The sequence below is a fragment of the Macrobrachium rosenbergii genome, chromosome 51, assembly GCF_040412425.1.
Source record: "Macrobrachium rosenbergii isolate ZJJX-2024 chromosome 51, ASM4041242v1, whole genome shotgun sequence".
NCBI classification, from domain to species: domain Eukaryota; kingdom Metazoa; phylum Arthropoda; class Malacostraca; order Decapoda; family Palaemonidae; genus Macrobrachium; species Macrobrachium rosenbergii.
The window spans coordinates 33,678,711-33,705,602 of record NC_089791.1 but is presented as its reverse complement, the minus strand read 5'-3'; positions in this window follow the sequence as shown (position 1 = coordinate 33,705,602).

Here is a 26,892-nt window from a genome sequence, read left to right as displayed (position 1 = left end):
GGGTCGTGGTTAATTTCATGGGCCGCTGCTCATACAGCATTATGCCGAGACCACCGAAAGATAGATCTATTTTCGGTGCCTTGATTATACGATGTACAGAAAACTCGATTGCGCCGAAGAACCTTTGGCGCATTTTTTACTGGTTTATCTTGTTTTGATTCAAATGACATCTTCACTTCTGCATACCGGACTTTAATTGTTGATGGATATATTTTATTACTACGGAAATATCCTAGGGAGTAACCGCGTGAGCTACAAGAGGCCTTTGAAAGCAACAGCAAAGTTTTACTCATATGAGGTTACAGATTCATTAGATTTTAAGTCTATGGGTCCTAACGCTTTCGGGTGTCTCTGTCAGTTCCTTCCATAATCATCCCAGTGTTGCAATTAGGAACTTTCTATCGTTTGATTATTATATATTTTATGAAATATCTATTTGGTTCACCTTTTCATTACACTTAAAATCACATAACACTTCAGGTTGTCTGAGGGAAAGTCCTACTTTAGTATGGATTTCTTACACGCGTTTCGACAGTACAAAGAAAGTACTCCCTGAGTTTCTTTCAGCCAACGAGCCTCTCTGTTTGTCACCACACTCAAATAATAAACATAGCCTAAAAGGTATAGGCTTAGAATGGTCATCTTATTAAGGAAAAGTCAGTACCGTATTGTTGATTACATAGGAAATACGACGACGATCAAATTGACAAGAAGTAAGCTCCCACCTCTGAAGCCTCCCTTGCAGGGAATTGTACTCTGTCGTGCCAATAGATCCATAAACAAAAAAAGTTCGAGACAAGGTCTTCATCCCCATTTTTGAAATTGTGCGACATGGTAGGTAGTATGTCACTCGTATACCTGTACGCTCAACAATTTGGTATGCTACGGCGACTGAAATGGAAGTGACCTTTGAATGTGAGATAAAGTTTGGAGGAATTCAAGACGCCAGTTGCTTAGAGGAAGTTAGGGTTAAATGACTTCCACGGCTGAGTGATTAGAACTGTCACTCCAGGGAACAGGTTGAACAAGCGAGCCTCCAAGAAAGATAAATGTCACTGGCCACATAACAACGTCGCTGAAAACCAGACAGTAATCTGCGTGTTTGGATTTCCAAACAGAATTGTTTTATAATTAATCTTAACTGGAACGGATTGCGGGGGTTTAAGATGATGTTCTAATAAGCCTCGCCGAATCGGTACTATGTACGTTTTAGTCTTAAGCTTTGATCTGTTTCCTTCATATCTATTTCTTGTTAGCTGTTTAGTTTCTGTTAGTTATTTTATACAGTTCGGGACCAATCAGAGCCTGATAGCCAGTTGGTTTTAAGAGTCATAATTTTGACAGTGCTTCAAGTGTTAAGATTCATGTTCTTCCCCGCCGATGTCTATTACAAAGTTAAGTATGTCTTAGTTTAACCAGACATTGAGCTGATTAACAGCTCTCCTAGGGCTGGCCCGAAGGATTAGATTCATTTTACGTGGCCAAGAACCAACTGGTTACCTAGCAACGGGACCTACAGCTTATCGTGGAAACCGAACCTCATTATGACGAGAAATGAATTTCTATCACCGGAAATAAATTCCTCTAACTCTTCATTGGCCGGTCGGAGAGTCGAACGCTGGGCCAACAGCGTGCTAGCCGAGAGCTCTACCCGCCCCTCCAATGAAGAACTTAATATAATGATATATAATAGACATTATGACAAACTACTTCATATCTTACATTGATAAACAGCTGCTTATGTAGAATTTCGAGCGCTTCAAGGTGTTGACGACTGCCAAACCTTTTAGAATAATTAAATCTCTTTATTTATTTTTCTCTTAAAGACTTCACGTGCATATCTTTAAGAGAAAAATTGGGTAAGAGAGAGACTTCAACTCCAGTTTGGTCCTCTTGCTGGTGTAGCGTGATTAGAGGTAACTGAGACAAATGAATAATGGGATTTAATTCATCTAAAAGGTCTGTATTTTTGTTTATCATGGTGATGGTTTTTCAGTCATGCAAATTTTTCAGTCATGCAAATCTTGCAGTACATTTACTATAGGAAAGTAGGAATATCATATATGTTATTGATTATCAACAGCGGCGTGATCTTACTGATAGAGCAGCCGTTTATCAATTTAAGATATGAAGTAGGTTTGTCATAATGATAGTGATAAAGCAGCTAACGCAAAGAGATGCCTGAGCCACCAAAGGATAAAGTATACCTGTAGCGTAAAGCATCTGCGATAAAGCATCCCTCCAAATATTAGTGATAAAGTAGATATACCATACCACCAGCGACAAAGCATCCCTCCAAATATTAGTGATAAAGTAGATATACAATACCATCAGTGGTAAAGCATCCCTCAAATATTAGTGATAAAGTAGATATACCATACCACCAGCGATAAAGCATCCCTCCAAATATTAGTGATAAAGTAGATATGCAATACCATCAGTGGTAAAGCATCCCTCCAAATATTAGTGATAAAGTAGATATACCATACCACCAGCGATAAAGCATCCCTCCAAATATTAGTGTTAAGTAGATATGCAATACCATCAGTGGTAAAGCATCCCTCCAAATATTAGTGATAAAGTAGATATACCATACCATCAGTGATAAAGCACTGATGGTATTGTATATCTACTTTACCACTGAAAGTAGATATACAATACCATCAGTGGTAAAGCATCCCTCCACTGATGGTATTGTCACTGATGGTATTGTACATCAGTAATACCATCAGTGACAATACCATCAGTGGAGGGATGCTTTACCACTGATGGTATTGTATATCTACTTTCAGTGGTAAAGTAGCTATACAATACCATCAGTGCTTTACCACCGATGGTATTGTATATCTACTTTACCACTGAAAGTAGATGTACAATACCATCAGTGGTAAAGCATCCCTCCAGATATTAGTGATAAAGTAGATTTACCATACCACCAGCGATAAAGCATCCCTCCAAATATTAGTGATAAAGTAGATATGCAATACCATCAGTGGTAAAGCATCCCTCCAAATATTAGTGATAAAGTAGATATACCATACCACCAGCGATAAAGCATCCCTCCAAATATTAGTGATAAAGTAGATATGCAATACCATCAGTGGTAAAGCATCCCTCCAAATATTAGTGATAAAGTAGATATACCATACCACCAGCGATAAAGCATCCCTCCAAATATTAGTGATAAAGTAGATATGCAATACCATCAGTGGTAAAGCATCCCCCTCCAAATATTAGGTGATAAAGTAGATATACCATACCATCGGTGATAAAAGCTATTGATGGTATTAATATCTATTTTTCCTACGGAAAAAGAATATACAATACCATCAGTGGTAAAGCATCCCTCCACTGATGGTATTGTCACTGCTGGTATTGTACATCAGTAATACCATCAGTGACAATACCATCAGTGGAGGGATGCTACTGATACAGGTATTGTATATCTACTTTCAGTATTGGCTCTATATTATACCATCAGTGCTTTACCGATAATTAATATATCTACTTTTACCACTGAAAGTAGATGTACAATACCATCAGTGGTAAAGCATCCCTCCAAATATTAGTGATAAAGTAGATTTACCATACCGTCAGCGATAAAGTAAGCGAGGTATCGTAACAAAAGCTGCACTGGAGAGGTGCCAACGAGGAAGGCAGAGGCCCCGTCCGCGATGAAGCGCTGTCTTAATGATTGATGCGGCCGCCGCCGATGATGGGAAGCTTATTGCCCGATCATCGATGCATCTAATTGCCACGTCGAGCTTTTCAAAGGAAAGTCCCTCGTTTATCCGTATGAAACATTATTATCTTTATTAATCTAAGATGATTATGGCTCAGAATTACCGCTTGTTACTCAATCGACGCGTGATTTATATTTGTTGGTAAGGGTCCATTGTTAAATTTTAATGGTTATTTTTACGCGCCGAGGAAGTCATTTGTCTGAATTAAGGAGGTTCGGCTCTAAACGTGATTAGCGCGAGCGGATGATTGTATTTTATGATAATTTATAAATTTTAATTGTTTTGAGATGTTAAAGTAATTTATAGATGGTTTTTCACGTGGGGACTTTGATTAGAGTAAATCGTCTACCTATCCCATCGGAAGATTCGGACTGAGCGACTCTTTTTTTTCTTCTTCTTCTTCTTCTTTTTTGATTCGGCTGACTTTGGAAAAGCCGATTGGTTTCCCCGGCGTTTAAACCCTGATACCTGATTACTGTCAGTGGAATAACGGCAAAGTCCGACGGAAATAGCTCTCGCTCCGCAGAAGTCCTCCTTTATTGTAACATTCAAGCGGCGTCCGGATTAAAAGAAAATAGATGTTAAAGAGTTAGCAATTGGAGTAGGTGAAACAGTCCCGAGTCTGGGGGAACGATGATAAATCATGGCGATAGCATCGTATCGTAAATTAGAAATCCGCCGGGGGCAGCCCTCCTCAGAAAGCATCTACATAGCTCGGGTGGTGTGGATGGAAGACCAACAACGAATTAGCCGTGGCTACGTGTCCATCACTTGGGTACGGTGTTTACAAACTATCTGATGGAGCGTCCATCTTCCATTCTCAACCGCCTTCTATCCTTTGCCATTGGTCTGGACACTTGGGTGAATGGCTGCGATTTGCGATTGAGTGGATGAGATTGATGCTCGCGCCCTCAGCGTCAGCGATAACTCGCTGTGATTGATTCATATACGTGCCGTGATTAGATAGAGAGGGTGTTAAAACTGCAGCTTCACTCGTCCGTCTCCCCTGCGAGGGGGACCTTCTTTCCTCCTCCTCCTCCTCCTCCTCCTCCCCTCTCTCTCCTCCTCCTCCTCTCCACCCCTTCCTCCTCCTACTCCTCCTCCCCTCCTCCTCCTCCTACTCCTCCTCCTCCTCCTCCTCCCCTCCTCCTCCTCCTCCTCCTACCTCCTCCTCCTCCTCCTCCTCCCCCCTTCCCCCTTCCTTCCTCCTCCTCTCCCCTCCTCCTCCTCCTCCTCCTCCTCCTCCTCCTCCTAGTCCAGGTGTCCCTCCCTCCTCCTCCTCCTCCTCCTCTTCCTCTTCCCCTTCTTCTTCCTCTTAATCCAAGGTGTCCCCTCCCCTCCACCCCCACCCCACAAGCAACTCCCATCTACTTCTACCTTGTTCAGAAAACTTGTTTGTGACTTACCTGTCTTGTGCAAACAAGCCGCTGCGTCTCCCTTTTCCTTGCGGCCTGTGGAAAATAAAGCAATTGTTAAATGCTGGAAATAGTTATTTATTCCTGATGCTTTTGATCTCTTTGTACTGTTTACGTTTCCACGCGAAGGCAATTTAACTCGCCGGCTTGTTTGTATGCAGATTCGGTTATATAAAGCAACCGAGGTGTTGCAGCAAGCACTCAGGCCGGAGGGTACGTTCTAGTAGAACGTAGAACATTAATCATTTCAGAATCAGGAACGAGTGCGTTAATCATTTCTTTTATTTGTATTTGCAAGGAGTTTTCGATATTACGTTACGCATTTTCAGAATCTATATTTATTTTGAAAAATTTTTAATTGAATGTGATTATTTACGTTACTTTAGTTTTCAATTAAATGCAATTTTCTTTGACTGTCTGAGAATTAGTTTTAATGGACTGAAATGGAATACAGAGTTTAGGACAAAGGCCAAGCACTGGGACCTATGAGGTCATTCAGTGCTGGAAAGGAATTTGGGAGTAGGTAGGTTTGAAAGTTTAACAGGGGGAAAACCTCAAAGCAGTTGCACTATAAAATAATTGTTAGAAGAGGGTGGATAGCAAGATGGAAGAAAGATTATATGAAAGGAAGTACAGTAAAAATTAGTTTTAATGAATAAGAATAAGTCTTTGCGTGACTGTTAACGCGTCAGTCGTCCAGAATTTATGCTTCGTCTTTTCAAAGGTTCAGGAAAATTGTTTCCATTAGTTCTGTCAGTTTTCATCGTTAGTGGATCTACAAAATGATTTCATCAATCTTTTAATGATTTTTCTCAATTATTTTGCTACTACTACTACTACTACTACACTACTACTACTACTACTACTACTACTACTACTACTGCTGCTGCTGCTGCTGCTGCTGCTAGTATTACAGTTACAATAAATTACAGTTACGATAACTATTATTGGCTTAAAGTTGCTTGTTTTCAGTTATTATCCTCATTCATTCTATCAAGGTTCTTCACGCCACACAGTAAATACGTACATATGTACACACACACACACACACACACACACATATATATATATATATATATATATATATATATATATATATATATATATATATATATATATACGATATACGAAAATTGAGAATTCAGTCATTGCATTATTGAAGTGTGTGTGTGTATATGGAAAATAGTGCAGTATTAACAGGAACAGGATGCATACATACACAAACACAGACACGCATACACACTATACATACATACATACTTGCATATATATATATATATATATATATATATATATATATATGTGTGTGTGTGTATATAATATATATATATATATATATATATATATATATATATATATATTTATATATATATATAAGTAAAAAGGCCACAATTATGTAAATGAGAGACTGTATTTTCTAAAATACAAAAAAAGGTTATGGTGGCCTTTTACTCATTATTTCAGTCACAATATAGTGATGCACCATACATATATATATATATATATATATATATATATATATATATATATATATATATATATATATATATATATATATATATATATATATATATATGGCATGTGTATGTATGTATCTGTACGTATCAATACAGCATTATCTTTACACACACACACATATTTCAATAAGATAAAGACTGAACTATTCAATTCTCGTATATCGTTTCTTGTTGAATATTCAAGATTTGTCCGACCTTTGAACAAATACTAATTTTTAAAGCTCAACAGAACCGAATATCCTCTTTTTTCCACCAAGGGAGGGATTAGGGTGAGGCTGAACTTGAGTGAGAAGTGTCAAAACATTTTTTGCTAAGTAAGAACGTGTCAGACTCTTCAGTAAATGCACATTTTATTGTGCGTGATGCAAGCGCTTGATAAACTCTCGGGTATATATATATATAATTCGAAGAAATTTTATGCGTTGTTTGTTTTGTTCCATATTGGTAAAATTCCAGCGACTTTCATTTTTTAGTTTTATTGATTGTATCGTACTTGTTTTGCTTTTATTATTTATCTTACATTTTGTCTTTGTTATTCCCCGCTACTCCGTATTCTTTGTTTGTCTTTTTCCCGTAATGAGCTACTTTCCCATCAAAGGCTATTTAACTAGTAGCGCGCTGCTTTTCCAACATGGGAATAATGTTTGCATTTAAATTATGTAACATAGTACATTTTACCGTGATGGGAGTGCGATCTATAAAAAGACCCATTTCGTTCTATTAAACGTCGAGTCATGACAGACAGTCCTTCACTGCCGCGCCAACAAGCCGCTTTATAATTTTTTCATGACATACGGCTTTTGTGGTTTGCAAAGGACGTGCCGGGCCATTGGTGCATATCTTGAACGGCCGTTGTCGGCGCAGTTGTACTTGATTTCGCGTGAGTATATAAATAACAACGAATTTTCCTTGTTCGAGAATTTCTAATGGATCCGTGTACACGAAGGAAATACCCCGTAGGGGGGTAGTGTCATCAGTGCACCTCACGCGCGGTGCACTGTAGGCATTACTTAAGGTTCTTTGCAGCGTCCCTTTGGGCCCTAGCTGCGACCCCTTTCATTCCTTTTACTGTACCTCCTTTCGCATTCTCTTTCTTCCATCTTACATTCCACTTTCTTCTCACAGTTGTTTCATAGTGCAACTGCGAGGCTTTCCTCCTTGTACATCTTTGGAACCTTTTACTGTCAATTTCCGCTTCAGCACTGAATGATTTCCTAGGTCCCAGCACTTGGCCTTCGCCCTAAATTCTGTATTTTCACGAAGGAAATAAAACTGATGTACAAAGTAGAGGATGGATTAATCGTTTGTTTAGGGTAAAAAACTTCAGATAAGCTACATTAGTTTATGCCTCGGTTTTTAAAATTGGAGGTATTCCTTTCATTTTAAAAATAAAACCCCAATAATTTCTGTTTTCGTACGTTAATCATACACGATCTTGTAAATAGAAAATACCGTTTGCTTAAAAACGTGACAGTAACGAGCGTAATTCTGTTCTCTTTTCCCTTCAGGTAAATTTGAGGTCTTTCTGTGCCATTTTCACAGTAGTAGTAAGAACTGACGAACACCAGTAATTCTCTCTCTCTCTCTCTCTCTCTCTCTCTCTCTCTCTCTCTCTCCTCTCTCTCTCTCTCTCTCTACCAGTGTGTCCACAAATCTCTGGTAAAAATATTGTCTCGAACTGCTAGCGACAGACTCGTTTCTTGTGTTTCTTGTTGTTATTCATGGCCTAATTTATTTATTAATTTTGTATTTTTTTGGTTAATGAATCGTTTAATATCAAGAGCCAAGCCAGGTCACAACAGCAGTGATCATTGATGCCAGTCATACTCAATATATTTAGGTTTTAGTTTTCTGTAAAAGCAAACTGCTGAGGCTAGAGGGCTGCAAATTGGTATGCTGATCATCCACCCTCCAATCATCAAACATACCAAATTGCAGCCCTCTAGCCTCGGTAGTTTTTATGTTATTTAAGGTTAAAGTCATCCATGATCGTGCATCTGGCACCGCTTTAGGTGCCAACAACACAGGCCACCACCAGGCCGTGGCTGAGAGTTTCATACAAAATTATACGATATACAGAAAACTCGATTGCGCCGAAGAAACTTCGGCGCATTTGTAACCTATGTAACAATTTCTTATAAAGCAAGCCTTTTAAAATACGTACATATTACAGTACATGCATATCACCTCCGCACACAAAATCATGAAATTATTTCATTGAAACTAGGGATAAACAAGTAAAAAATGAGCCGAAGTTCCTTCGGCACAGTCGAGTTTTCTGTACATCGTATAATCAAGGCCACCAAAAATAGACCAATCTTTCGGTGGCCTCGGTAAATGCTCTATGAGCAGCGGACCGTGAAACTTTAACCACGGCCTGGTGGTGGTCTATCATACATCGTTGCCAGAAGCACAATTATGGCTAACTTTAACCTTATATAAAATAAAAACTACTGAGGCTAGAGGGCTGCAATTTGTTATGTTTGATGATTGGAAGGTGGATGATCAACATACCAATTTACAGCCCTCTAGCCTCAGTAGTTTTTAAGATTTGAGGGTGAACAGAAAAAGTGCGGACGACCAGACAAAGCCATCTCAACAGTTTTCTTTTACAGAAAACTAAAACATAAAAAAATCTGTTTTAGCGTAGTAATTATTTTGATGAGCAAGTTATATAGGCAAAGATGTAACTCACGCTAGTAAATTAGTACAGGTTTTTTTTTTTCAGAGAATGTTTTGTATTTTTATTTTACTTATTTTTTTGGTGTATAGAAGCGAGTATAATCGCGAAAGAAAAGTTGAAATATCTCGTAATGCTTGAGGTAATAAGCATTCCTCATACTGTGAAATGCTTCTTCATTTGATGATCCCATAGGCATTTAAAGAAGGAAATTTCATAGAAAGCTGTCGGCAAAAAAATTAAAAAAAGGAAAATAGAGAATAAGTGATCAAGGAAGAAAACATAGAAAATAAATGATTGTCTGCAAAAAATTGAAAATCATAGATTAAGTAATTAGATAAGAACTAATTCTAAGCATTTTTAAGGATGGCAGTTTGCAGAACCCTTAATCTTCATAGAAAAAAAATCGAATATCATATTATTGAAGCGAAAAATCCTTCCAAGTCTTATAGATTCATTTAAGAGGGTCTTTCTGATGTCATATGGTTACGAAAGAAAAATTATTTTTCGTTAAATATTTGGCATTTGATTTTAAACAGCAACAGTTTAATCGTGAAACATTTTAAAAAGGGAATATATATTTCTATTTTTTTTTAGAAATATCTCGATGGATTTATGATCCTTTTGCTTTTCTTTATTGAATCTTTTTTTTTTATTTCTCTTTAGTTACTCTTCCTTTGTATTGTGGCTGTTTTCACTTGAAGCTCACTAATGCATATAAAACTGATATAAAAAAGAAAATCTTCATTGTCCTATAATTTCACATTCACATCATGAGTTGGGGATCGTTTGGCTTAGGGATATTAGGTTATTTTTGCGATGAATCAAGACATTATTATAATCTTAGATTTGTGTAAAAAAAAAATTGCTTTATCAATCCCTTCATTTCAATAATTTATTCAGTTCATTTTTATAAAGGTGTAGGATATCATATTATTTATTACTCTATAAGCTTAGATTTGTGTAAAAAAAAATTACGTTATCAATCTCTCCATTTCAGTCATTCATTTAGTTCCTTTATATTAAAGTGTAGGATATTATGTTATTTTTGCGATGACTCAAGATATGATGACTACTCTATAAGCTTAGATTTGTGTTAAAAAATTTACTCTTATCAATCTCTCTATTCCAATGATTCATTCAGTTCCTTTTTATGAAAGAGTATTATATGTTATTTTTGCGATGAATCAAGATATGAAGATTACTCGATAAGCTTAGATTTGTGTAAAAAAAAAATTACGTTATCAATCTCTTCATTTCAATGATTCATTCAGTTCCTTTTTCATAAAAGCGTCATTTTGTTACGACAACCCGACCAACAGGATCTACGAGATGGCGCCATTAGCGCCATGATTGATGACCTTTCCGGATTTACAGAAATCCGGACTAGTCCCCCCGAAAGGTCATCGGTGGATTAGATGGACGAGGAGAATCTCCGCATTGTCGAGGCCATCAAAGTGTCTCATCATCTGATGGCTAAGTTCCTTGTTCCACAGTCCCAAACTTCGAGGTAGCTCGTCCTGCGGGCTCCTGTAATACCAACAGCTAACATCGAAAGTCAATTTAGTCGGTTCTGCCCGTCGATTTTTTTTTTTTTTTTTTTTTTTTGCGAAGGCTGGGTTTAGGTATATATGTACGTTTTGGTGGTTGCAGGTAAATGGGGCCCCCCCTTTCGTCTGTCTGTCAGTCTTATTACTCTCACGCAGATATATGTTAGTTTCCTGGAATTTTCCCCTTATTTGCATGTTTTTTTATTATTATTATTATTATAGGGGAGAGTGAATGAGGAGGTTTAATTTTGAGAACCTCTCAACCATATTTTTTCTCATTTTCACCTTTTTAGTTTTCTGAAAAGAAAACTATTGTGACGGCTTTGTCTGTCCGTCCGCACTTTTTTATGTCCGCATCACCCATCACCCACCCTCCAATCATCAAACATACCAAAATGCAGCCCTCTAGCCTCAGAAGTTTTTATCGTGTTTCTGGCAGCGATATAGGCCAGGCCACCACCGGGCCGTGGTTTAAAGTTTCATGGGCCGCGGCTTTATACCGGGACCACCGAAAGACAGATCTGTTTTCGGTGGCCTTGATTATGCGCTGTAGCGGCTGTACAGAAAACTCGATTGCGCCGAAGAAACTTCGGAGCAATTTTTTACTTGTTTTTAATAGGGGAGAGTGAATGAGGAGCTTGAATTTTCAAAACCTCGCATCCATATTTTCTCTCTTTTCACCTTATTATTATTATTATTATTATTATTATTATTATTATTATTATTATTATTATTATTATTATTATTATTATTATTATTTCACAAGATCTTTCAAGGGTCACCAATGTAAACAAACCAGAAAATTTATTTTTCTACACTGTCCTTCAGTTACAGCCTGAGATTCCCAGCAAAGATAGTAAAATTGACATTCCGGTTTCTGGTTACACAACTTCATTCCTATATACGGAATGCAAGCCAGTACCCCATCCAGTCTTATCTGTGCCCTGATTCAGGTGATGAGAGCAAGATAGTTAGGGGGGTCTAATTGCATGATTTCAATGCAGCTGCTATCTCTCCGCACGGTTTTTGTGGATTTTTTTTTTTTTTATTCCCGAATTCTCTCGAGTGCGGTGTGAGTTTGATGTCACTTCGAGAGCGTACTACAGCTGAGAGTTCTGGAAAACCTGATAGAGATGTGTTTTTGCCCAGCGTCCAGGGACTTGACTGCGTCCTGTCGAAGCGTGGTGTTCCTGATTAGCTTGCGCATCAGAGGAGTTGAGTGCGTTCCCTTCTGCTAAGAATGTAATGGTCCTTAGCATACAAAATTATTATTATTATTATTGCTAAAAAATTCACAATCTCGTGAAAAACAGCCTGTATAATAAGAATCCACAAATGCAAAGTAATATAGTTTACTATGTAATTGCAGATTATTATTATTATTATTGTTATTATTATTATTATTATTATTATTATTATTATTATTATTATTATTACTAAGAAATTCACAGTCTCGTGAAAAACAATGTGTGTAATAAAAATCCACAGCTACATTAGAAATATAGTTTACTATGTAATTGTGGATTATTATTATTATTATTATTATTATTATTATTATTATTATTATTATTATTGTGTATTATTATTGCTAAGCATATCACAATCTCGTGAAAAACAATCTGTAATAAAAATACACAATTACATAGAAATATAGTTTACTATGTAATTGTGGATTATTATTATTATTATTATTTTATTATTATTATTATTATTATTATTATTATTATTATTATTATTATTATTATTTCTAAGAAATTCACAGTCTCATGAAAAACAATGTGTAATAAAATCACAATTACATAGAAATATAGTTTTACTATGTAGCTGTGGATTATTGTGTGTTATGTGTATTATTATTGTGTGTTATTATTATTATTATTATTGCTAAGACATTCACAATCTCGTGAAAAACAATCTGTAATAAGAATCCACAATTAAGTAGTAATATAGTTTATTGTATAATTGTGGACTTTTATTACACATTATTATTATTATTATTATTATTATATTATTATTATTATTATTATTATTATTATTATTTATAAGACATTCACAATCTCTAAGAAACAATCTGTAATAAGAATCCAGTCAAGTAGTAATATAGTTTATTGTATAATTGTTGACTTTATTACACATTATTATTATTGTTATTATTATTATTATTATTATTATTATTATTATTATTATTATTATTATTATTGTAAGAAATTCACAATCGTTAAAACAATCTGTGAAAAAAAAAATCCGCAACTGCATAGTAATACAGTTTACTATATAATTGTGTGGATATTTATTATTATTATTATTATTATTATTATTATTATTATTATTGCTAAGACATTCACAATCTATTAAAAACAATTATGTAATAAGACATTCACAATTGCATAATAATATACAATAATTGTGGATATTTTATTACACATTATTATTATTATTATTATTATTATTATTATTATTATTATTATTATTTTATTATTATTATTATTATTATTATTATTACATATTATTATTATTATTACAAGACATTCACAACTTATTAAAAACAAATCTGTGTAATAAGAATCCACAATTACGTAGTAATGTAGTTTACTGTATAATTGTGTTCTTTTTTTACACATTATTATTATTATTATTATTATTATTATTATTATTATTATTATTATTATTGCTAAGACATTTACAGTCTTGTTAAAAACAATTTGTGTAATAAGAATCCACAATTGCATAGTAATATAGTTTACTATGTAATTCTGGATTATTATTATTATTATTATTATTATTATTATTATTATTATTATTATCATTATTATTATTATTATTATTATTATGTGCTCTCTTTCTCCTTACTTGAATAGAAAGTTTCCTGTGGTCAGAATGCCCAAACATGAAATAGAAAATAACAGCAAAGAGGAAACAGAGTAAAAGGAAAAATGCCAAATAGTATGCTGTATATTATTACAGATCCAGCCTTTTTGGTTTAGGTTTCCTTACTGAGGCATGAAAAGACCCGAAATTCTGTCCTGATAATATTTCATATAGTTTTCACGTATATTGTCACAAACGAATATCTCAGCATCTCATCACTAGTTGCAGCACGGGGTTGGATCATTTGATTTAAAACATTTTGTTAGATTTCGCCTTTTTTCATTTATAACAGTTCCCAGATTCTGGGTGTGGCGAGTTTGATCAGTAACTGAATTTTGGGAAAATTTCGTGACAGCTTATTTTTTTGGCATTTTTTTATTTATTTTTGAAAATGTCTGATTTGTATAATATCGTGCACGATAGTCGTGGTCACCTTGGGTATTTCTGAAGGGCATTTGTTCAAGTTTGCATCGTCAGTCGTAATTGACTAGAAGTGCAGTACAGGTATTAGCCATTGCTTTGTTACTCAAAGGTCGCCAAGTTAGGCAAGTTGACTTTCTTATTTAGTCGATTCCGGGAAGACAAAAGATGGTAGAAGGAAAAAGATGGGGCCCAGTGGCGTAGCTGGCATTCCATCAGTTGGGGAGGCTTAGGTGAGGCCAAGATATTTTTTGGGGGTGCCAAAGAAAATTGCAGAAAACTAATGTACCAATTCTGTAATTAGTAAAATATACTATTCTCAAAGGTATATATCCATGTGAATGAAGGAAAATAATAGTATTAGTAATTAGTAAACTTGTATTTGAAATTATAGAGCTCACTTTTCAATAAATTTTCAACTCTTACTTTATACAAATGTATCAAATATTGTAAGTGTTAAAGTTTAGCTACAAAGAGAATTTCAGCTGGGGGTGCCAGTTGGGGCGGGCCAAGCATCTGACAGGGGGATCCTGGCCCCTCTATATCCATGCCATTGGCGGGGTTAAACCCCCTAAGAACTGGTATCAATCTGGGAAAGAAGCAATGATTGAGCTAGATTGCTAATCTCACAGAATAAGCTCAGCATATGTTAGCCTCTGTGTGCTACGTTTCAGCATGAAAACTAGAGGGAACTCTGTCCCTCAGCTGAGTGGGGCAGTAGCCAAAATGATACCCGTAGAAAAGCAATAGCAAGACCAACTGTCATTGGCGAAGAGAACGAGAGAGAATTGAAAGATCAGGTGAGGCAAAGTCATTGCTGTATTTTGTAATGGGAAATTAAGCGCAATAAAAAGCTCCAAAAATAGAAGGCCAAAATAGTGATGAAAAGTTGACAGAAAGTTGACAGATGCGCAATTTTGGTTGTCATCGTAACTGCACAAGGGAGAAACTTTTTTGCCGGGTTCCCATTGATGAAGACCTTAATTGCTTTTTTTTATGCATTTAGTTTGGCACTGCGCTCTTCGAATTCGACCAACTAAATAATCGTTAACGTTTTGCAGGAACAAAGAGTAGTCGGTTTTCAGATTGTCTTGTATAGATCTTATAATACTTTAGTTATTTATTTACTTTATAATTACCGTCCTCAAACTTCGTTCTAAGTGTTGCTCGATTCTCCTTATTTTCTATGTATAAAGAAGTGAAAAGAAGTATATTTTTAAAAATTCGTTTATTTGTCGAGTAATGTGCCAAATCATTTATCTGTTCATATTTTTTATGCTTAAACTTTTCAATCTGTGTTAAAGAAAAAATATGTCGTATATTTGTGACGTTATTTAGTTGGTAATCCTTCACTCAACCGTCCTAACGCTATGAGAGTATACAATTACATTTGGTAATTACTTTGTTCATGGCGCTAGCATATATTATCCTCCCTGAGGTAATTGAAAAGTAATTGTTACGTTCGAGCGCCTGTTTAATTTGGCCGTAATTTTCAACAGACGCTCTTTGGATCGCAATTGTTCTCATTGCACGAAGTTATTATCGAATTTATACTGCAAAGATTTTCGTGTGGCTTGAATGTACCCTTCGTTTTGTATAATGCTTTGAAATTGTGTTTGGTTGCATGTGTGTCTGTGACTTATCGGACCCCTTTTTTGTGTGTTTTCTGTAAAAGAAAACTGTTGTGCCGGCTTTGTCTGTCCGTCCGCACTTTTTTCTGTCCGCACTTTTTCTGTCCGCCCCCAGATCTCAAAAACTACTGAGACTAGAGGGCTGCAAATTGCTATGTTGATCATCCACCCTCCAGTCATCAAACATACCAAATTGCAGCCCTCTAGCCTCAGTAGTTTTTATTTTATTCAAGGTTAAAGTCAGCCATAATCTGCTTCTGGCAACGATATGAGATAGGCCACCACCAGGCCTTGGTTTAAAGTTTCACAGCCCACGGCTCATACAGCATATACCGAGACCACCGAAATATAGATCTGTTTTCGGTGGCCTTGATTATACGCTGTAGCTGCTGTACAGAAAACTCGACTGCGCCGAAGAAACTTCGGCGCATTTTTTACTTGTGTTTAGCTCTTGTTGCTGTACTGTTGCTGGATATGGCAAGAATAACTTTCTGTTAAAGACAGCCTAATTGTCAACAGTTTTATAGTCCTTGTGGACAACGGTTCTTGTAATTAAACTTATTTATAGGTCTGGCTTTTACTTATCCAATGAGTTCGCAAATTAGTTTTGATAATTTGACTGATAGTTTTAAAACATTTTGCTGTTAAGACGTGATTGCAAACCACCTGATTGAGAGTAAATATTTAAAGTTTGAATAATCAGTATTTAAAGTTTGAATAATCGTTATTATACAGTATATATAAAATTTAGTACAAGTTGATTATGAAACTGGAATTCCAGCCTTCGCCGAGAAACCTATCGAATCCATCCGTTCAACAGATATGATTTTATCGGCATCCCCAAGCGAATGACTTTAACCCCGTACAGTTATTCCTGTTGAACAGCAGCAACATCCATCAAACATCTTCTGCTGCTGTTGATGTGGCTTTGTTATAATTTAAGCCAACTATTCCCTTATCCGAATGGCAGGATGTGGTAGGGTCTTGGCTGAATGGGGCCCTGGGATTTTGGGGGAAGGGGGAGAGCTCCGAGGATCTCCAGTGAGGGGCGGGGCGACATAACTCATCCAAATGCCCAACTTTTGCATCCAGTGTTGCCCTCTCATTACCCCTCCATTATAGTCGCCCAGAGCTTTGATGTTCCCGGTTGACGCCATTGGGCACAATACGGAACAGAAAATGGAGAAAATAAACCAGCCTTAATACAGTGGGAATCCAACTTATTTACGGCGGATGGTGCAGATCGCCAGGATTACAGAGCAACCTAATATTTGCCTGGTTTGAAGGGGAGGCCCACTCATCCCCATAAACCCGGGCAGTCTATTAACAAAAGGGTTACCGCCATAAAGTAGGGTAGTATTTGTCAGTTCCATTTTCTAAGGTATTTCAGCTGTACATTGAATATTTAGAGGTTCTAGTCCTGTTAACATGCTAATTCGCATTCTGCTCCGCGGTGTACGAGTACCGTTGGGTGTTTAAGGGATCTCAATCCGGTGTCTGGTATCGGTTAAATGGTAGCTTAGAAATGGGGAACGGTATTCATATAGCACGAATATTCTGAACGAAACCGAATGGGTTTGTGAAGAGAAAAGTTCTCGTGGCAAATTGGGCGCAGGAGGAGAGAATCGTCGGAAGGCGAAAGGGCGTCTCTTCTACCACAGCCCACATGGCCGGAGATGACGGCGGTGATGAACTGGTTTTGCATAAGGCTTGCAGAAATAATTACCGAAGGACTCGCAGTTCGCCACGCTACTGAATGTTAAGCTAACGTGCATGTGGCGTTTATAAGAGTATTGCTGAGAAAAAAAAAAAAAAACGATTCGTGGATTTATCGAGTGTTAGGTGTGTCGGCAAGGTTTGGAGGCTCCTGAAGGAGCCGCCTAGCCGAGCCGTTGTTTATGGCCCATATAAATTCATACGTTTTAATATTGGCTGTGAGACAGAGCCGCTATGTTAGGGCAGGTGGGTCTCACTCAGTTTTTTGCTTTTTTTCGTAAGTTGGAAATGTTTTCGAGGATTTTTGTTTTGGTGTTTGCGTGGGGAAATCCTTTGTAATTATACTCATCGTTTTGCAAACGTTTTGCAAACGCTTCTTTAATCTGCAGTATAGTAAGTCTCTCTCTCTCTCTCTCTCTCTCTCTCTCTCTCTCTCTCTCTCTCTCTCTCTCTCTCTCACACACACATAGTAATGACAATAATATGCTCATTGTTATGGAAAAAGGGGTGTTTGAATGCAAGCATTTGTCCTAACTTAGTACTAGTTATATGTTACATAGTGTTCAGGGCTACAGAATGGTGTCAAGTTTTGTACATGAGAGTTGTCCTTGATTCCGTTTATATAAATGAGCAAATATGCATAGACAGCTGTGGTTACACTCAACCAGCCACCTACCACTATATACACATCCATACATACATACATTTATTTTATATGCAATATATATATATATATATATATATATATATACATCCATACATATATATACATATATATGGTTATATGTATATATATATATATATATATATATATATATATATATATATATATATATATATATATATATATATATATATATATAGGCTAGGCTATTTGCACTGAACTCAGTAAATTATGTTTTCCTGTTTCTTTGGAAATTTTGTATTTTTAAATTGAAAAAAGCCAGTGGAAAATGATTACCAAAAAAAAAAAATTCTTTTATTGAATAAACCAAATTAACTTCATTTTCGAACGTCCTTTCTGTCATGTTACCATTCCGAAATATTATCAAAGAAAATGACTTAATTATCTTTCTATTCTCGTTTTCTTTCCTTAGCATTTTGTTCTCTCTGCACTAAACTGTTAAAATTGATTGTTCAATGCTATAAGCCAGTAAATATCCTTTTCCCAAATGTTAAATAACAATTAGCACTTATTTCTGTATAACAATATTTTGTTAATTTTAAATTGGGATAGGTCACAAAAAAATTCATCGCCGCCCATGATGGTACCATGAAAGACATAAACTGTATAGGTAGTCAGTGGTTCTCACGGGTTTTAGGCAAGGAAAATTCTATTACATTTTATTTCTTACCAGGGAAGGGTAAATAAATTAGACAGTAATGGATAGATAATTTCTAGATTTATTATTTTCAATTTTTTTTTCATAGCCGGGATGACCATAAAAGGCCACAATCTTGCACAGGTGCGTCGTTTGCATAAAATGTGAGATTGCAAACCTTATATCTTTACCACAGTCGTGTCCTGTACATGAAATGGCTCGGCTCTTAGCAGATTTCAAAACTTGCGTCTTCCTTGCTGATCTGTTTATCAGTAAGTTGTTTTTATCAGTTTACTGTGGCGGTTTATGTTGTAGTGTTCTTACAAGGGAAAGAAGTTCAACGTCCCTTCACAATAAAAGCGAATCACTTAAATTTCTCATTTTGTTCCCCTTGATTAGCGGATGATGAAATATCACCCTTAATTATATGCGTCGCGACTGAATTATTATACTCGACGTAACTGGAAGATGACGAATGATGGTAACTACTCTTCTCGACCGAGAAAAAAAAAAGGGGGGACGCAATTTCGGATGTAATGCAAGCGATTTTGAGTAATGATATTTGTATCTTTGTGAGTGTGATTGGAAGGTGCCGCTGAAGCTGGGGTTACGGCGATGATATTACGAATTAGGAGGTGTCTTCCAAGGCAGGCAGCTTCCTGCTTCGGTGGCTGACTACCGTACCCTTCCTTTGTGCTTGCTTGCTTTCGATTCGACGTCGTTTTTATTATGTCATTCAATAAATATTGAATGAATTCTTCGCTGGGTTTACATCGTTGCATGCACAGTTGCGTGGACAGATATCTGTGCAATAGACACCTGTGTAAATTTGGATTTTTTCTTCTACGAGTGTAAGGCGAAGAACAGTTTCTAATGTATGATTAACATAAATATATTTTGAAGGTCAAATTATATAAAGCAATGCTCATTGTTCTTTGCTGCGTCGATGATTACAGTTGTTATGAAGCGTTTTTCCCGATCTCAGTCAGGCTATTTTCGATTATTGCCATTTCTTGATCAGTCATTTGTTGTTCTTTTCGTTGGCTATTTTCAGTCATTCCACCAGGCTATTTCAGTCATTACCATTTTATTATTTTCTCATTTCCTGAGCAGATTAAATAGTCATACTCGTAGTAATATTTGTCTCGCGTCCCCACAAAAATTGTTGCCACCCAAGGAAATGGGTTTCCCCACGGAGACGCAATTAATAAGTTAAATGATGCAATTGCACACCCAGCGAAGGGATCTTTTGCCTTGTAAAACGAGTCCCCTGGGGGTCATTAGGACAAGCTTTTAAATGCTTCGGTTCATGCCAGATGGGACCTTCCTCTGAGACAGCGAGCGTAGTACTTTTTTTTTTTTGTTACTCGTCGGGGAAGCCAGACCCAACACCGTTTGCTTAATCCTTTATGATGTGTTTGTCGGTAATTACCTTTTGATACTTCCTAGCTGGACCTGGAAAGCGCAGCATTGCGGATGCTTAGTTACTCTTAGTATTTTTTTTTTTATATATATTTTGTGGTAAATAGATTCGATATAGGTGTGTGTATATATATGTATATCTATACATATGTGTATTTTTATATATATATATATATATATATATATATATATATATATATATAATGTATGTATATATATTTTACAGATGTACTTATGTATGTACATCACACATATCCCTTTCACCCCATTTTGGGCGAGGTTGGTGCATGGCTGGCTGCCCACCGCATCCGGCTAACCTCCAAGTACGTAATTCACTGCACAGGTCAACAGGGGCGCAGTAGGATCAAAGTGGGTCCCACATGAAAAATAGTATATATATATATATATATATATATATATATATATATATATATATATATATATATATATATATATATATACATATATATATATATGCAACATATATTTCAAGTCCAGTATATATATATATAGGCTTATATCCATGTGAATAGGTTTCATACACCTACATGAAATAATCCAATAATAATAATAATAATAATAATAATAATAATAATAATAATAATAATAATAAAATCATCATGTAATATTTTGGAATGACGTCTTTGCGAACTTTTAATGAGTTGTATGTAGAAAATCCCTACTTCATAAAGATATGAAGAACAGTTGCACGTTTGCTTTGGTCTACCATGTGTGCTATTTTCACGGATCTTAGTATTCGCTTTCTTGTACTGAGATGAAATGGTACCGTGACTTTCTTTTTTTGAAAGCTGTCCCCTCTTAATGCCGGATCGGTCTTGTTTTCAATGGACCCGTGAGGCCACAAGTTTTATGGGCCTCATTTTGCTTTACCCATTCCTCTGCTCTAAGGAAAAATATTTAAATGGCTACTTTTTCAGTTTTCTGTAAAAGGAAAACTATTGAGGTGCATGCTTTGTCTGTCCCGTCCACCTTTCCTGTCCCGCCCTCAGATTTTGAAAACACAAAGGCTACAGGGCTGCAAATTAGTCATGTTGATCATCCACCCTCAATCAGCAAACATACCAAATTACAGCCCTCACAGCCTCAGTAGTTTCTTGTTTGATTAAGGTTCAAAGTTAGCCTGATCGTGCTTCAGGCAGCTCAACAGACACAGGCCACCACGGCCGGCTGGGGAAGTTTCATGATGGCAGCTCATACAGCATTATACCGAGGCTAACGAAAGATAGATCTATTTTCGGCGGCCTTGATTATACACTCTACAGAAAACTCGATTGAGTCAAAGAAACTTCGGCGCATTTTTTACTTGTTCCCAACTCTCTCAGTTTCGGATTTCATTGTTTTATTAAGTTCTTCCCGATATCAGGTGTTATTGGATGAAAACATTTTTGGTCGAATTCTCGAAAATGGAAAATAAGAAAACTCAATGGTCACTTTTCCCAGCATATTAAAGTTGAACTCATTAACGGTTTAAATTTATGTAAGTGAGGTTGGCGTCGCATTTTAATGGAAGCAGTGAGAGAAATAAAACCGGTAAAAATAACGGCAGTGAAAAAGATGGCGGCGAGGATGATAGTAACGATTTAATGATAACCGTAATAGTAGTACTAGCGCGAGTAGTACAAATGTCGTCACGGCCTGCCACTAGTAGCGATAATATTACGGTCGCATTAAAGAGCTTCGGATTACGATGATCAAAAATAATGAAGGCAAAGAAGACCGCAATCTTGATGAAATTATTGCCCTGAGACGGAGTTTCTTAATGCAGGTGTGTGTGTGTGTGTGTGTGTGTGTGTTTTGTGTGTGTGTGATCAGGTAGTCCTCGCGTACCGTGTCATCATCTGTCTATCAGCTGTTCCGAGGGATATATTCATTGTTGCTGTTCCCCGCTGCGTAAATAAATCGTGTTCGGTTATAAATCGCTATGAAATTTGTAATGCGTAGCTTGGAGGTGAAATAGGGCCTCTTAAAACCATCCTAGCAAGATTAGTTATATGAATCAACAGGTTATAAAGGGGAGAGAGAGAGAGAGAGAAAGAGAGTTCTTCAAGTTGAGACAGAGAAGAAACTATTTATGTACAAACTGTTCAGGAATTCTGTATCCATTTATCTCTTATTCTCGTACGCACGCCTCGTAGAAAAGGAGAGAGAGAGAGAGAGAGAGAGAGAGAGAGAGAGAGAGAGAGAGAGAGAGAGAGTGTGTTCTGCAAGTTGAGACAGAGAAGGAACTATTTTTGTACAAACTGTTCAGGAATTCAGTATCCTTTTAACTCCTATTCTCGTACGGACGCCTCGTAGAAATGGAGAGAGAGAGAGAGAGAGAGAGAGAGAGAGAGAGAGAGAGAGAGAGAGAGAGAGAGAGAGAGAGAGATTATTTTATGGATGCCAAAGAAAATGAGAAGGAGAAGAGGAGCTTAATTACCATTAAATATCGAAAGCTATAATGGACCTCCTCGTTCGTTAGCGTTATTTAGAAGAAATGAACTGAAAATAGACTTATTTGATTAGTTGTATTTTTTCGTTATGGCTGGCAGGTACAGCTTTCATTCAAGTTTTTGAAGTATACTGTATAGCGTTGCTTTTAGTTTGCTTCTAACTCGTTTAATACCAAGCTGTTTGCAGCTTCCATTCTAATACGTTTAATTATATAATACTTAAACTCTTTATGTGCCTCGTTAATGTTACAGGGTCATTTAGTAACTGACTTGTCTGTTCATCCGGTATTTCTGTCTGTCCGCTGAGGTTAATGTGTTTTTTAATCACAAAATTTTAATATCCTATGACTTAAAGACTTCAAACTTCGTCTATATAATGTATGGATGATGGGACTTCAATACAGGCGAATCCAGAGGTCAAGGTGATTCATGAAGGCCAAAGGTCAAATATGGCTTTAACCTTGTTAATCAATTTTTGAATTATAGGGTCATATTTATAGGTCAAAATTTTAATATCCTATGAGTTAAAGACTTCAAACTTCGTATATATATGTATGGATGATGGGAATTCAATACAGGCGAATACAGAGGTCAAGGTGATTCATGAAGGTCAAAGGTCAAATAGGAATTTAATCTTGACCATAACTTTTGAACAATAGGGTCATACTTATAGGTTAAATAAAAATTTAATATGGCACATAATCTTTCAACTAAAGTAATTGAACTGAATTGAATATAGAGTTTAGGCCAAAGGCCAAGCACTGGGACCTATGAGGTCATTCAGCGCTGGAAAGGAAATTGACAGTAAAAGGTTTGAAATGTGTAACAGGAGGAAAACCTCGCAGTTGGATAGCGAGATGGGGGAAAGATAATATGAACGGAGGTACAGTAAAAGGAGTAAAAGGGGTTGCAGCTAGGGGCCGAAGGGACGCTGCAAAAAAAACCTTAAGTAATGACTACAGTACACCGCGTGAGGTGTACTGACAGCACTAACCCCCTACGGGGAGTAAGGTCAAGGGCACACTTAAATGTCAACATTGTGTTTCATAAAACATTCTTTTTTATAATTTTCCATTAAACCTAATTTTCCTACCACAGAAAATCATGTACGTTACTTTAGCTCAAAAAACTCTCATTTATTTTCATTTAAGCCTAACATGGTTTTGTTAGTGAAACTTACCTTGGTAATTATTGTTTTATTTAAGGTTAAAGTTAGCCATAATCGTGTTTCTGGCAGCGATATAGGACAGACAACCACTGGCCCGTAGTTAAAGTTTCATGGGCCACGGCTCATACAGCATTATACCGAGACCACCGAAAGATAGATGTATTTTCGGTGGCCTTGATTATACGATGTGCAGAAATCTCGATTGCGCCGAAGAAACTTCGGCGCATTTGTTACTTATTTTTATATTGTTGATAAAAGTTTGTACGTTGAAATTCACAGTGAACACATTATTATAATAATCGAGTAACATTTAGGAAAGTAGTTTAAAAATGAGTCACGTCGCTGTTGCAGATAGGATCAGGATAAAATAGTCATTTGACTGATGAAACAGAAACAGCAGGAACTACGAGTGAGTACATCAGGAAGAGACAGCCATTGTAATAACAGGGATTACGTTTAGAGGAATTATGGGAACACCATTAAGCTTGATAATGATAATGAAAACGTTAGTTGAAACAGCGACATTGATAATTTGATTTTAGAGTGGCCTCATCAGGATCCAATTAATTGCAATTCAGTTCATGAAAAGATACCTTCCAAAAAGGGTGCGTGTAATGAATTCGGAATTAGCAAAATATTCTGGCCGTCCCCTGCGCTGAGAATGAAATGGGGCTGCCTGCTATACCCAGGCGGTAATGTGACCTATTTTGAATTAGTCGTACATTGTGACTCCTCTTGTATGACGACATTTTTTCATATTATTCCTATTCTACAGCCTTCTTGGCATGACAACACTGGTTGAAACAGGAAAAAAGTTACCTCTCTCCTTGATATACTTTTCTCTAATAGAGAAGATTCACCCGCAAAAGCTACATGCATATAATTGACCAAAACACTGTAATCTTTCAGTCGTTGGTTTATATTGTGGCTGTACAGAGCAATTGTTAGATAGTTCCTTTAACTCGTATTGTCTCACTTTGGCGGCCGTGTGATGACAAATCGTAATTGAATTTCATGCTAGGCGGTGGCATTGCCCTTTGATAGTGAACAAACCTAGAGATAAGAGCTTGCAACTCCGATATACTTGTAGGTAAGATATTACCAAAATACCCAGATGAGATTACTCCGTGATAGTTGGGCTGACAAGAAAACACATTGGGTCAGCAACAGTAAAACAATCCCTTTGAGATTTGAATATTTGCCATTCATTAATAAACTTCCATCCCGGCGACCCCATATAAAAATGGGAACAAGCTGGGAGGAAGATTAATAAACTTCCATCTCTCATAATGGGCTGTGATCCACAGTGCAAATAAGAGATTATAGAAGCTTGCCTGGTGGGAGAGCAAGAGGAAAAGCGAAGCGAAGGCGGATGGATGTAGTTAGAGAAGATCTGAGAGACAAACAGTTGTCAGAGGACGATGTGTTTGAGCGAGCCAGGTAGAGGAGAGCTGTCAGAAACATCGACCCCACAGAGAAGTGGGAAAAGGAGAAGAAGAAGAAGAAGAAGAAGAAGAAGAAGGAGGTTTGAAAGGTGTAACCGGAGGGAAACCTCGCAGTTGCACTATGAAATAACTGATTGTTTGGAGAGGGTGGATAACTAGATATAAGAAAGTGAATATGAATGGAGGTACATTAAAAGGAACGAAAGGGGTTGCAGCTAGGGGCCGAAGGGACGCTGCAAAGAACCTTAAGTAATGCCTACAGTGCACCCTACAACGTGCACTGATGTCACTAGCCCCCTACGGGGAAGAAGAATATTCAGAAGAGTGTGGAGATACTAGAATTACCTCAGCCACTGTAGAATATTTATATTACTGGGGGTAGTAATAAACAAGAGTACAGTTATTGATATATGCATAAGTTTATTTTGACGCTAAGATCTTTCATGCTCTCTCTCCATTTGTGCTTGCTATTGTTTGAAGTCAAATATTGACACACGGCATATAATCGTTATTTTCAAGTTTCCTGTCCACTTAGTATTTTTTCTCGTTTTTGCTCAGAACATTCATTATAATTTTTCCCCCTTTTTTTTATTTTTCGTTTTCAGATTAAGGAGGCATAACTTTGAATTTCTTGCCTATAACTTCAGCATCTCTTTGTGGTCGCTACGAAGAATTCATGACCTGCAGTCCTTGACGAAAATGAATAATGCGGTATTCCCTTACCGAGTGATTTCCGAAAGCCGAAAACAATCTCCGCCCATCCCGTCTCTATTTGAGGTGTCTCCCATCTGTAATTTTGCCTCTTATGGATAATCAGCTGCGTCGTTAAACAAGTAAAAAATTCGCCGGAGTTTCTTCGGAGCAATCGAGTTTTCTGAACAGCTGCTACAGCGCATAATCAAGGCCACCGAAAATAGATCTCTACCTTTCGGTGGTCTCGGTATAACGCTGTATGAGTTGCGGCCCATGAAACTTTAACCACGGCCCGGTGGTGACCTATCCTATATCGTTGCCAGACGCACGATTATGGCTAACTTTAACCTTAAATAAAAATAAAATAAAAACTACTGTGGCTATAGGGCTGGAATTTGGTATGTTGATGATTGGAGAGTGGATGATCAAGCATACCAATTTACTAAGCCTCTAGCTATCAGTAATTTTAAAATCTGAGAGCGGACAGAAAAAGGTACGGACAGAAAGAAAGTGCCGGACGGACAGACAAAGCCGGCACAATAGTTTTCTTTTACAGAAAACTAAAAAGGGGAATTGGTTTTACTCTTTTATCGACATTCAAACATCAGCAACAAAAATATCCTGACGAAGTCAAGTCAGTGATAAGAAGGTGGTCAGCGAATCGTTGGAAAATATTGCTTCGAGATCGTTAACTCCCACCTCGTTTGTTGATTGGCTGTTGGGTGTTAATGAGTTCCCCTTGTCCCATTAATTTGCTTAGAGCAGGTAGTAATTACTGACGTAAAGACTTTTGTCAGGTATGTGGTTACTGTTGTTTACATTGGTTAACTTGTGATTTCCGAATGGTTT